This window comes from Tachysurus vachellii, chromosome 3 (genome assembly GCF_030014155.1).
Source record: "Tachysurus vachellii isolate PV-2020 chromosome 3, HZAU_Pvac_v1, whole genome shotgun sequence".
Classification (NCBI taxonomy): Eukaryota; Metazoa; Chordata; class Actinopteri; order Siluriformes; family Bagridae; genus Tachysurus; species Tachysurus vachellii.
Window position 1 is genome coordinate 9,483,703 of NC_083462.1, and position 14,805 is coordinate 9,498,507.

Here is a 14,805-nt window from a genome sequence, read left to right on the forward strand (position 1 = left end):
GCAAGCAGAATGGAAGCTCAAATCAAGTTTCAAGTTTCAAGTTTATTTTATTTGTAAACGCTTTTTACAATGGACATCGTCTCAAAGCAGCTTTACAGAACATAAACATAGAACCAAAGGTTAATATAAAGAATAATATAAAGATTAATAGAATGCAAAATTCAAGGTCTGATGTAACTCAGGCAGCAGTGGGGAGGAAAAACTCCCTTAGACGGTAAAGGAAGAAACCTTGAGAGGAACCAGACTCAAAGGGGAACCTCATCCTCATATGGGTGACACTGGAGGGTGTGATTATAAATATACAGTCAAACAAATGTTGTATAGATGCAAAAGATCACATGGAGTTCACATCTCCTTTTTAGTATAGCAGAATCTAACTGTAGCTGATAGATCTCTAGATGCCTCAGGATTCGCTGATTCGCCCTCATCTCTGTGGAGGTCCAAAATCTTCATCGCACGGAAGACGATCGGAGCTGGTACAGTTTCTGGATGCCTCGGGATGGGTAGAGAGAGAATGGGATTGATAACAACATTTTAATTTGAAGATAAATGACTAACCATTTGTTTTAACTTTTATTTCTTCTAGTAGGCTAGGTAAAAATAATTATGACAAACTAAATGTGATTTGGGGGGGCACGATGGCTTAGTGGTTAGCACGTTCGCCTCACACCTCCAGGGTTGGGGGTTTGATTCCCGCCTCCGCCTTGTGTGTGTGGAGTTTGCATGTTCTCCCTGTGCCTCGGGGGTTTCCTCCGGGTACCCCGGTTTCCTCCCCCGGTTCAAAGACATTCATGGTAGGTTGATTGGCATCACTGGAAAAATTGTCCGTAGTGTGTGATTGCGTTATTGAATGAGAGTGTGTGTGCCCTGCGATGGGTTGGCACTCCGTCCTGGGTGTATCCTGCCTTGATGCCCGATGACGCCTGAGATAGGCACAGGCTCCCCGTGACCCGAGGCAGTTTGGATAAGCGGTAGAAAATGAGTGAGTGAGAACATGGATGTAAGGACTCTGCCCGGACTCTGGCCACGTGCATCTGTTTATGTTTCTCGTCACGTGTCTGCCCCGCCTTCGTCTGCTGCTCCCTGTCATCACACCTGATCCTTGTTGTGTCATTGTCTTCTTGTATTTAACTGTGCCGCGTTGCTTCGTGCAGCGCGGCATCTACTGTGATTTGTCCTGTCTAGTCTGCGTCCTGTTTCATGTTTTCAGTTATTAAACCCTATTTTGATTTATGCTATCCTGCGTTTGGGTCCGCTCTGTTTCCCGCCGTCACAGAAGATGCCGCCACATGAGGACCCAGCGGGATAGCAGCTACTTGGACCGGCTGACTGGGAGTACTTTTTTCGTGTTTGTTTTTTTTTTCCCCCTCTGGACTTGGCGCGTTTGGCGACGTGGGTCCGCATTTTTTCGGTGAGGGGCGCCGCCTCGCTTTTGGTTTTTTCGCGGGGGCCGCCGCCTCACTTCCTGGTTGCGGGCCATGTCGCCAGCCCAAGGTTTGTTTTATTTTTTCAGTGTCCTGTGACATCGCCCCGCACTTTCCGGTGGGGGGCGTCGCTTCACTTTTGGTTTCCGTGGAGGATGTCGCCCCACTTCCTGTCCGCGGGGGTGTCGCAGGCCTGTGTTTTTTTTCCTGTTTTTGGACTTCCCTGTTTTGTGGAGGATTAATTTTTTTTTTTTTCCCTCCCGCCCTCCCTTTCCTGGACTTTGGGGGTGGATCTGGCCGGGGTGCGTCTGGGGTCGTGCTCGGCCCTTCAGCTCGGCTGTGGACGTCGCTCGGCCCTTCAGCTCGGCTGTGGACGTCGCTCGGCCCTTCAGCTCGGCTGTGGACGTCGCTCGGCCCTTCAGCTCGGCTGTGGTCGTCGCTCGGCCCTTCAGCTCGGCTGTGGAAGTCGCTCGGCCCTCTCTGGCTGCGCCGCCGTGTGCCTTGCTCCCCCCACCTGCCTCGCCGTGTGCCTTGCTCCCCCCACCTGCCTCGCCGTGTGCCTTGCTCCCCCCACCTGCTTTGCCGTGTGCCTTGCTCCCCCCACCTGCCTCGCCGTGTGCCTTGCTCCCCCCTCCCGGGCCCGTCGGGACTGCCTGGACGGATTGGCGCGTCGGGAGCCGCGCCTTGGGGGGGGCTCTGTAAGGACTCTGCCCGGACTCTGGCCACGTGCATCTGTTTATGTTTCTCGTCACGTGTCTGCCCCGCCTTCGTCTGCTCCTCCCTGTCATCACACCTGATCCTTGTTGTGTCATTGTCTTCTTGTATTTAACTGTGCCGCGTTGCTTCGTGCAGCGCGGCATCTACTGTGATTTGTCCTGTCTAGTCTGCGTCCTGTTTCATGTTTTCAGTTATTAAACCCTATTTTGATTTATGCTATCCTGCGTTTGGGTCCGCTCTGTTTCCCGCCGTTACAATGGACATGACAAACAGGTACAAATTCTATTTTTTGGTTTAAAAGAAATAAGGTTGCCAGATTTGTCTGAGACTTTTTTTTTTTTAATAGAATATAGGCTAGCATTTTTATACAGTACACAAGCACTTTTAAGCCTGAAAAAAGTCAAATGTAAAGAAAAAATGAGTTATGCATTAAGCATATGGTATTCTTAGAAAGTGTAATTGAAAGACCTCTGCGCTTCCTTTCAACCTGGAATTTTCCTGGAATGTAGAAATGAATGCTACAAGAAAAGGAAAATATCTTACTCAGTAAGGTCAGGAAGAATAGACAAAGTGTGTAGCATGCAATAAACACACCCGTACCCACAGGGTTTAACCTCCGACAGACTAACAGCTCTTATATGAGGCTGATTCAGCTTGTGCCTGCTAGGCTGCAACACATCGGCACAGCCAAGTGGCAGCATTATTGAGCCTAATCCCACAGCCTCAGGCAGGGTGTTCTAAAGCTGAGAACAATAACCACACACACACACTTACACACTCACACACTCAGTTGACTTCAGGAGGGATGCTTAGTCTCTGCTGTGAGGTAGTGATGGTAACTGAAATGGGATTTTTTTATAGGGTTCAGAAATAAAAACACACCTGTCAATTTCCGATATTTTGCACCGGAGCATCAGATTTTAACATCTTATCAGATCTTTCTCAAAAATATGCCAAAAGAGCAGTTTCCACTAATAAAAACGGCAGAGGAGCCAATTGGCATTTGAATCTGGAATGACTGACAGTTGTGTAGGTGTTTTTATCTCTCTGATATTGACTTCTCCTGCAAGCTCTTCTCACTCCCCCCAGCTCACAGTAGTAATGTTTTGACTGTTGCCTTTGCCTCGTCCCATCTGAAAGATGTCCTAATGTTCACGCTTGCGTTCTGTCAAGGAACTGTTCAACATTTTGAGTTTGTTAATATGAAATAAAATTGAACAGTGCATATTTTACTTAGCTAACTTAGCTAACTGACTCATATACAGTACTGTGCAAAAGTTTTAGGCAGGTGTGAAAAAATGCTGTAAACAAAGAATGCTTTCAGAAATATAAATAATGTTTATTTCTGTCAATTTACAAAATGCAAAATGAGCAAACAAAAGAAAAATCTAAATCAAATCAATATTGATACGGGATGTGGTAGCTCAGTGGTTAAGGTGTTCGACTACTGATCAGAAGGTCATTGGTTTGAATCCCAGGTCCACCAAGTTGCCACTGCAGGGCCCCTGAGCAAGGCCCTTAACCCTCAATTGCTCAAGTGTATAAACTGAAATAAGACAATGTAAGTCACTCTGGATAAGAGTGTCTGATGTAAATATTTGGTGTAAAATACTTTTGCCTTTAAACCAGCATGAAGTGATGGCACGACCCCCACAGAGCCCTGGTCTCAACATCATCGAGTGTGTCTGGGATTACATGAAGAGACAGAAGGATGTGAGAAAGCCTACATCCACAGAAGATCTGTGGTTAGTTCTCCAAGATGTTTGGAACAACCTACCAGCCGAGTTCCTTCAAAAACTGTGTGCAAGTGTACCTAGGTCACACCAAATATTGATTTGATTTAGATTTCCCTTTTGTTCATTCACTGCATTTTGTTCATTTATGAAAATAAATGTTTAACACTTCCATTTTTGAAAGGAAGTTGCCTGAACCTGCCTAAAACTTTTGCAGGGGGGGGGGGGGGGGGGGGCATGAAAGCCTTTATTATCTCCACATACATTACAGCACAGTGGAATTCTTTTCTTCACATATCCTGGTGGCTTAGTGCTTAGCATAATTGCCTCCTGCCTACAAGGTTGAGGTTTGATATTCCACCACTGCCCTGTGTGTGGAGCTTGCATGTTCTCATTGTGTTTTGAGGGTTTCCAATCGGTACACTATTTTCCTTCTCCAGTCCTCAGACATGCACTGAAGGCTGATTGGCATAACTTGTCAGTAGAGCGTGTGTATCTGTGATTGTGCCCAGTGATTGGCTGGTACTTTGTCCACAGAGTCCACTGTCTTATTCCCCTTATCCCCTGGGATAGACTCCACATTTCCTGTGACACTGTGTAAGATAAGCTAATGGATAAAAGGATGGGAGGAGAAAAAATTTCAGCCACTCAAAATGTTTGGCAAAAAATGGTTAAAAAGAAATAGTTATCACTAAATAAGTAAACACTTTTTGGCTTCAGGAAAAAAAAAATTGTACATGTTCAGTGTTACAAATGGAAATGGTGACAAGAAAGTAAATAAATGACTATTTCAGATGGAGAGACAGATTGAGCAGATCAACAGTGAAAAATATTAACTCTTCACTTTCATTTCACAGTGTCAATGAATGAAATGATACATTTTCAAAATTTTCTCCATTTAGATATATAGAAGATTTACATCAAAACTGAGAATGTTCTCTATATTACTGTATTAATACATTCTTATTTTGGCACATCTGTAAAGCGTATTATTTTAGCTCATTAATAGTGAGATGTGGGATGTGGTAGCTCAGTGGTTAAGGTGTTGGACTACTGATCAGATGGTCATGGGTTTGAACCCCAGGTCCACCAAGCTGCCACTGTTGGGCCCTGAGCAAGGCCCTTAACCTTCAATTGCTCAGCTGTAAGCCACTCTGGATAATGGTGTCTGCTAAATGCCATACATGTAATAGTGAAGAAGGCCAGGATTTGGTGTATCAGCCATCAAGTTTGATTTAAGCTCCAAATTATACCACTGGAATTCAGATAGTCTTAACAGTATATGGGTAACATTGTTGAAAACAGTTTGTCGGAATTTGAAATGATGTCAGATTTCCCATAACTAAGCTAAGGCCAAAACAAAAAAAAAAAAACAAATACATGAAATTCTTTGACACGATCTTGCAGTGTGAGATGGATTTTCCCCCTCCAGGAAGCGATTGAACAAAAGGAACATTCGATATGTAATTACCTGCCATAGATACAGTCACGCTGGTGCAGGGAATTCAATATGCACCCATGATGCTTTCAGTATAATGTGAAAGAAATATATGTTGGGGGAAAGAAGGGATTGGGTTTATGATGGTGAAAAGATCATGGTCACTTTGTTTTTCATGAAAAAAAATGAAGACAAACTGGTGATGTTTGGTTCTCTGGGATTCGCAACATAGCGTGTGCTTGCTGACACACAAGATTTCCTGTTATGTTTCTCTGTGGAGTTTTATTCCGAAACACCACGGTCCATTCCACCGATCCACCCTCCTCTCTCTCCATATTTCTTATTCTTATTAACAGCATGGGTGCAATTTATTTTGCTCTCTGGCGATAGAGGTGCCTGCGAGTGCAGGGAGACTCTGGTCGCCGCTGATAAGCCCACACTTACATTCAGGCCTGCAGGAGGTACCAGATTTACCAAGAAGACAATGTCCACCAGGTCTCACAGCATCTTACACACACTCTCACACACACACACACACACATCCCACACAGACACACTCCTCCTAAAAACCTACCGCACACACAGATAAACTTTAACACATACCAGCAGACGGTGACCATGAAGAATCAGTGCATCGCTTAGGCAGACCTTAAGGATACACATTCAGACACACACACTAACACACACTGCAGTTAAAAGTTGAAAATCTGAGCAGTAACATAATGCTGCTCCTCTCTGCTCGACTGTTTGTGTTTATGTCTCCAAGCAGAGAGGAGCAGGCGAACGATAAGAGAGAAAAATGACAGAGGCGTGAGCCGAGACGTCTATAAACTAAAAGAGGTACCGCGGTGTCAGAATATGACAGCAGATCCATCAGGGAAATGGAAGCTCTGTCTCCTGCACCAAGGAGAGAACAGCCAAAACTTTTATAAATAGCCCTGTGTATATATATATATATATATATATATATATATATATATATATATATATATATATATATATATATATATATACATGTATATATATATAGTTGTCAGATACATGCTATCTGCATTTTTATTTTGAGGATCCTAAAATCCTCATCGCTTGAGCGTGATCGAAACATCAATGCTTTTGAAGTAGCTTCACTAATGTGCTTCACTTGTGATACACCTCCAGATGATTCTACTCATTGCTCTGTGGTTAGGTAGCTGTGTGCCTTTAAGCCTGAAAAGGGCTAGAAAATGCAGACTGAAGAAACAGATTGTTCTCTTTTGTAGCTGTCAAATGTAACACGATGTAACATGAAAGCAAACGACAATTTTAAATGAGAAATATCACAACTGTAAATGTACTGTATGTACTAGAAGATTTCTGTAACGCAGACATCCGTTTAAGAGCCGTATCTAAGGAGAACCAAAGTGGGTGGAGCCAGGTGACAATGGTGAGACTGGGTGCATCCACGGCACAAATGTGAAAACAACGTAGAAAAAGCATGCTGTTCAAACCAACAACATCCATCTGGAGTATGCAAATACCTGTAATATATTCTAGGAGTAAATGTAAACAATGTAAACAAACATTGCCTTTCAGTTTTCCTTCATTCATTATTCCTTAAATAAATGTATATTTTTTCTTGAATTTACCATTCCCCTGATTTATTTTTCCAAATTTCCACTATGTTTCCAAGATGAATTGAAGTAAACGCTCAAAAAAACCTTCTCTGGCTAATCCTGTTTCCTCCCTTAGTCCAAAGAAATGCTTTGTAGGCTGATCACTGAATTGTCTGTAGTGTGTGTGGGAGTGTGTGTGTGTGTGTGTGTGTGTGAGTGTGATTGTGATTGTGCCCTGCAATGGGTCGGCACCCTGTCCACTTTTTTATTAGCAGAAAAAGTGTGCACGGATACACACCATAAAAAAAATAGCAGAAATGTTAGACTATTCAGGAACATTTTTAGTGCTGGTTCCAACAATTTAGAACACATTCATTCAAATGTCAGGAGGGATAATAGGTAACTCGGGATGTAGCATAAGACTAGATGTGAAGTGAAAACTAAAACATGTCATGAGTAACAAAGGCAAACTATGACAATCGCAGATTGAGACTTCATGGGATTCATTGGATTCGGGTATTTTGTCAATATGTACAGTAGCATTAACATACTGTATGAATAATCTCAGTAATTGTCACATGAATCACTGCATGTTTTGGATTAAATTAACAATATGACTTATTACCTGACAGTTTAGAGTAGCACTTGATTAGAATGTCCTGTTATGTCGCATTTTGCTGTCGGTTTATCGGTGTAAATGATAGAAAATGTGGAAATGTGAATGAGTTCAGAGCTTCACTGAGGAATGTGTGTGTCATCCGACTGGTCAAAGACGACCACTTCTCATTTCATTCACTTCAAACATAAAGCTTCAAACTCAGTCTCTGTAGGGAAACTTGACATTTTTTTTTTTTTTTTACAATTGGTCAATGATGAGACATACAAAAAAAATGAAATCTAAACTCAACTTCAAAGAGGCAACACAGTGAATCTAATTCAAAGAATAGCTGGTTGAAATGGGCAAGAGTGGCCGATGATTAAAGCTGAATATCTTCCTACAGCGGAAATATCAGGAGAAAGTGTCTCAGACCGCACTGTGGAGCAACAACCTCACTTTCATCTCTACATGCCAGCAGAGGATAGGGGACAAAGGTACCTACATTATTAACCTGGAGAAAACTAGCATGGCCTCCGAGACGTGAAAGAATATTTTATGATAGCGCATTTCAGTAGGAATGGCATTGATTTTTTTTTTAATCTAAGCATTAACATACATATAAATTTGTTATCTTAGTGAGAAATTGAGAGCCTTCCAGCTATAGAGCTGTACAAGAATGGGGGCGACGGTATTACCACAGATTTCCGCAGAAAAAACCCCAGCTGTGTTACTGAGGAAATGGGAATGTGGTTTATGATATTCAGACACGGTCTTATTTTTAGCCGACGCTTGACGGGCAAATGTGGGTTTGTTACATGTGGGTTTGAGGGATTGCATGTTCTTCCTGTTTTTTTGGGGGTTTCCTTTGGGTACTCTGGGTTCCTTCCCAGTTTAAAGACATATACCTTAGGTTGATTGGCATCACTAAATTGTAGTGTTTGAATGGGTGTGTTTGTGTGATTGTATCCTGTGATGGGTTGCCAGTTGTTCAGGCTGTCCCAAATCCCCTGGGATAAAAACTCCAGGTTCCCTGTCACTCTGTGTAGGATAAGTTATACAGAAGATGGATGGCTGGATGGATGGAGGGATGGATGGATGGATGGATGGATGGTGGGATGGATGGATGGATGGATGGATGGATGGATGGATGGATGGTTGGATGGATGGATGATTGGTTGGATGGATGGAGGGATGGATGGTTGGAGGGTTGGATGGTTGGATGGATGGAGGGTTGGATGGATGGATGGATGGATGGATGGATGGATGATTGGTTGGATGGATGGATGGATGGATGGATAGATGATTAGTTGGATGGATGGATGGATGGATGGATGGTTGGATGGATGGAGGGATGGATGGATGGAGGGTTGGATGGATGGATGGATGGATGGATGGATGGATGATTGGTTGGATGGATGATTAGTTGGATGGATGGATGGATGGTTGGTTGGTTTCATATAATAAGAGTCAGATGATGCAAGTGTTGACATTTTCTGGGTTCTTCATTCAGATCAGGATCCTTGTACTTCGGCTTTGATTTACTTTGGTTTTCTTCTTTAATTTGAAGCCATGTTCTGATTTGATCAGTATATTTATTTAGATAAATTAATGTCGGCTTATTTTTTCAAAGGATTTGGAAGGTTTTCCACCTCTGGATGATATGATATTAAAATAAACCTCTTGATGCAGAAAAATGTGGCACATAATATCACTGAATGATATGATTAAGGATATATAATGATACAAAAAAAATACAGGCAAATATTAACATTTTGGATTTTAAATTGAAACTGTAATCAACTGAAAAATCAATACACTGTAAATAACAGGTACTATATATGAAGTTATTCAGTTCATTTCAATTCAATTTAATTGTCTAGCACTTACATATCAATTGGCATTGTATCAAAGCAGCTTTACATAAGTATAGAAATAAACAATTTAAAGTTAATGCGAAAGCCTGAGGTGACAGTGGCAAGAAAAAACTCCCTGAGATGATAACCTAACCCTGGTCTACATTATAATCCTAATTTTTGCTTTGCCACTAACCAGGTCTTCAAGACTTCCTGAATTAGAAATGTTTCAATTCAAACCTGGCGTTTTCAGCTGTTCTTCTGCCCTTTACTTATTCTCAAAGACATTGTCAGGCAACTGAACGCTCTTAGACTCGTTCGGACCCAAGGTGCAAATAATCCTATCAAAAAAATGGCAATTACTGAGGAAGGCAGAAAGATAAAATCTTCACACATACACAGCGAGCGTGTATGTTATCAAATTCACTCAATTTCACCCTCTTGCTTTTGCATGCAGGAAAGCGGTGGAAGCCTCAACAAAGATAAACAGGGCCCGACATGGTGTCGTATGATTTACACCATATGAATAGACGAATATTTCCATTTAAATGCAAAATATTAAGGTGGTGCCGGTGGTGCCGGTGGAGACGGTGGCGAAGAAGGCGGTAGATCAATGCAAGCATTCCATTACGTGCCACTCCGCGCTTCATAAATAACACCCTATGCAATTATTCCTCCTCAAATGAGGTTTGTACAGCTGCCGTGGCACACCACATCTTTATAGTAATGTTTTTATTTCCTAAACCGTGTATTATTCTTGTTCTTAATGTAATTGGTTCTGTCCTTCGGCTCATCGAGCTGACAGATATCAGCAGGAAGACTGTTTTTCAAGATCTCGATGCATCACTGCAACAGCAAGACCTGAAAAACGCTAGCAATCGAATTTAAGCATGCACCTGCAAGTGCAATTTAGGATTTTAGGGCTGCATTATGAGTATGAGTATAGAAAGGTTATTTTCACACTTTAAGTAAGCTCTTGTAGACTGTGTTATATGAAAACTAATTATTTTTAATGAAGACTTCAAGCTCCGCCTACTTGACATCATGTCATATATCTCTGAAAAGCATGTTTTCTGATATATATATAATCACATAATATACACATACATTTCCTTTATAAACCTTTTTGTCATTTCTGACCTGCATTCAGGAAATTTAATATTATATTATATATATTCTATATTTCTATTCAGAAAGTGACAGAATAATTTCAACATTTTGTTGGTTTACATTCGATTTTTTGTCTTTCTATAAAGAGTGTCCTCACGGTAAAATGGTAAAAAGTTGATTGTTTTGGTATCATAAAGTATCCATCCAACCAGTTTCCATCCAACCTTTTATTGTATAAAAGGCAGGGGACATGATGGACAGGGTACATTTGAAGGCAGGGGACATGATGGACAGGGTACCCCCCCCCCCCCCCCACACACACACACACACACACACCACAGAAACACCAGTCAGTCTTTGACCTGGGAAATGAAACTGCAAACCAGCAGAAATTTTGAAAAATAAATCAAGGGAATGGTGAATTCAAGTATATTATGAATTATACAAAGAATAATGAATGAAGAAAAACTGAACTATGACAGATACTTTGTTTACATATGTTAGCATGCCCCTGTTTCTATAAGTATGAATTATTTCATTAGACTAATTCATTCATTCATCTTCTACCGCTTATCCGAACTACCTCGGGTCACGGGGAGCCTGTGCCTATCTCAGGCGTCATTGGGCATCAAGGCAGGATACACACTGGACGGAGTGCCAACCCATCGACCCTGGAGGTGTGAGGTGAACGTGCTAACCACTAAGCCACTGTGCCCCCTTCATTAGACTAAGCCTCATTTAAATAAATCTATGTAAAAATAATTAGGTTTACCAAATAGCAAAGTTGACCAGTTTTCAAAGGGCCATTTAAACATAGGAAATCAATAAGAAAGTAAACTGACCTATGTTAAAGGCTGATAGATCTAACACACACACACACACACACACACACACACACACACACCTTATCCAGTCATTCACAGAAACATGAAAGCAGTCAGTGGAACTGTGATGTCAAAGCTCTAACCTAGAAGGCTTGTTGAGTGTGTTTGATTTTTATGACTGAGTTTTAATCAAGTACGAATGTGATTTATTTATTTAAAAAAATGTTAAGAGATTCTGGTGAATGTGTGGTTAACCAAAAATCAACAGAGTTTCTTGTGTAGACTTTACTGCACTGTTGATAGTTTAATATTTAGTCCTGAGCTCTAACACAATGATGTCTTCAGTATTTGTACACTATATGGTCAAAGGTTTGTGGACACTTGATCATAACATTCGTGTGTTTTTCTTTGACAAAGCTGGAAGTATACAATGGTATTAAATGGCTTTGAATGTATGTGTATATTAACCTGAAAATAACCTGAAAACAACCTTTCTATACTCATACTCATAATGCAGGACTAAAATCCTAAATTGCACTTGCAAGTTCATGCTTAAATTTGACTGCTAGCGTTTTTCAGCTCTTGCTGTTGCAAAACTGTAGTATTGCAGTTTCCCTGGAAGGAAAAGACACATGCGTTCATGACGACGCTCCTGTGCACAAAGCGAGCTCCATGAAGTCATGGTGTGTTAAGGTTGGAGTGGAAGAACTCCTGCACAGAGCCTTGATTCTGACTCAACCCCACTGAACACCACAGAGTGAACTAGACTCATCATGCCATCATGGACATGGAAATCAAATACTTTACCTTCTATTTGTACATTCCAATTAACGTATCTGAATCCTGGTACATCCCTAGTATAGTTTATTATCTGTATTTATTGTATTACTGACATTGCACTGTTTGCCACTTCACATTTTCCCTGAATTTCTAACGTTTCACCTGGTACAGTAACCGTCTCAGTTGCCTGACTCTTACCACTTGTGTTGCTGGATAGACTAAACTTTTACTTTTAATCATGTTTTTCCATATTTTAGAATTCTTATTTATTATTTAATTTTAATTTCATTATTATTGTTTGTACATTTTTAATTTCCATAAAAATGTTAAAGGTGCGAATTTTGCTGTTGACTGAATCTTTAGAAAAATTGCAATAACAGAATAAATGGTGTGTTTAAAAGCATAAAGTTGTCCACTTAAGGAGAATAAAAATCGTGAAAAGATTAGGAAAGCTACAAATTAAAATAACTGGGTTAATCCGGCAACACAAGCGAGAATGAGTTCCAGAACAAAAGGAACAAAAGGCTTGTTACTGACAGGAAGGTAAACACCGAACTTTACATCTTAGAGAAGTGTTTGTTAGGTGTTTATATAGTGTGTGGTGATTCTGTATCTGTGTGTGTGTGCGTGTGTGTGTGTGCGTGATTAGTATTGACACTAAAGACCTAAAACTTTAAACAATCTAAAACTATTTTTATAATTTGCAAATGAAAATTAAAAATTATGTTTTTTTTAATGAAAATATCATCATTTACCAAAAAGCATCAAGCAAAAAATGAAACTTGCTCCTGTTTTGTTGTGTCCATATTCAGCAGAGAATTTCTTTGCATTGTTACACTGTACACTGACTCATTGGAAAGAAGAAAATCAAAGCTTTATGACTTTTTAGTTCCTAACCGATTAAGGGCATTATTTTCATTAAAATTCCAATTTCTATTTCCATTTAACAACAACAAAAAAAATTGCCAAAGTAAATGATGATATCAAACCCATTCGGGGGGAGGCACGGTGGCTTAGTGGTTAGCACGTTCGCCTCACACCTCCAGGGTTGGGGGTTCGATTCCCGCCTCCACCTTGTGTGTGTGGAGTTTGCATGTTCTCCCAGTGCCTCGGGGGTTTCCTCCAGGTACTCCGGTTTCCTCCCCCCGTCCAAAGACATGCATGGTAGGTTGATTGGCATCTCTTGAAAATTGTCTGTAGTGTGTGATTGCGTGAGTGAATGAGAGTGTGTGTGTGCCCTGCGATGGGTTGGCACTCCGTCCAGGGTGTATCCTGCCTTGATGCCCGATGACGCCTGAGAGTAGCTCGGATAAGTGGTAGAAAATGAATGAATGAATGAATGAACCCATTCTGTTATCTAAGATGCCCCAAATGACAGTTCAGTTTAACCACTAAAATTCAGTGTAAGGTTCTCCAAGAGAGAGAAAAACACACGTCTCACACTGAAAGCTAACAGAGTCATGACTTATTTTATATCAGACTTGCGGCCATAAAACAATTCATTTGTTTATGCTGATTGAAATTGTCTGATAAGTTGAACAGACGGTAGCATACTGGTAAAAAAAGTTAATCAGACAACAGTTACTGTATAAATGACTCTAAAACCAATTATTAAATCTGCAAACTAAGTAATGAAAGAATAGCTAAACTAATAACTAACTAATGCCATAGTGACCTTGGCTGATGTGAAGCTTCACTCATTTCACATACAGTCAACATCATGCACAGCAAAAACTATAGGCAACAAAGAGGAGGTGACAGTGATGATGACGTTGATGGCTACAATGATATCCCGAAAGTGTTTTGATGCCAACAGATAAAAAACGGCCTGCTTTCGAGCACAATGCGGTGCCATTTGTCATCGGCCAAGGACAGTCGTAATCATCCCTTTCTCTCGCCTCCCCCATCAGTCTTCTCCTGCTGTGTATCAGGATCAATCTAGCCTCATTTATTTTAATCGTCGCCTGTTTTTGCAAAACTGGCAAAGTCATCAGAGGACAACAGAAAACAAACCTGGCTCTGAACACAAGCCAAAGCAGTCATTTCCTCCAATCAGTCTAATATTCGTGTTATTACGCGTGTTTTCTACTGTGTTTAGCCTCCGACATCTGCTTTAATTCATCGTCAACATCACTACTTTTGAATTCGATGGTGTTTATGTGAATTTTTCCAGTAACTGTTATATAGCAATCTGCTGAAAATGCCATGTTATGTAAATGAGGGTGAAAAAACTATCAAAAGCTGTTTAAACTGATATAGGCCTAAAGGAAAAACAGACCTTTTCTAAAACAATGACATCACCGTAATCAGCACGTCATTTACAATGTGTGGGATTAGAATGAATATAGGCTTCTTTTGCCATGGGAGAAAGCGACACAAAGGGCTAATGTGGAGAAATAAAAAGATAACACTCACCACATGACTTTGTTGAGTCTGAATCTGATATAAAGTTTTTCTAAGCTGATAGTTTGGTGCAAATAAATGTTTTGTTAGTGCCTAAAGCGAAGAATTCAAATCACAGAAACTTCCAAAAAGCCATTATTGTTCTTTTAAGTCTTTAACTATCACTTGCCCAACTCTGTGCTTGTCTTGTATTCCTGTTAAGGGTAACAAGGTAAAGCTAGTACTCACCATTTATTCTCTGAATATTAGGACATTTCAAAATTACAACTATAATCAAACCGCAGGGAAATTATGAAGAAGAATCATTTGTACATTTGCATCTATTTAACACAC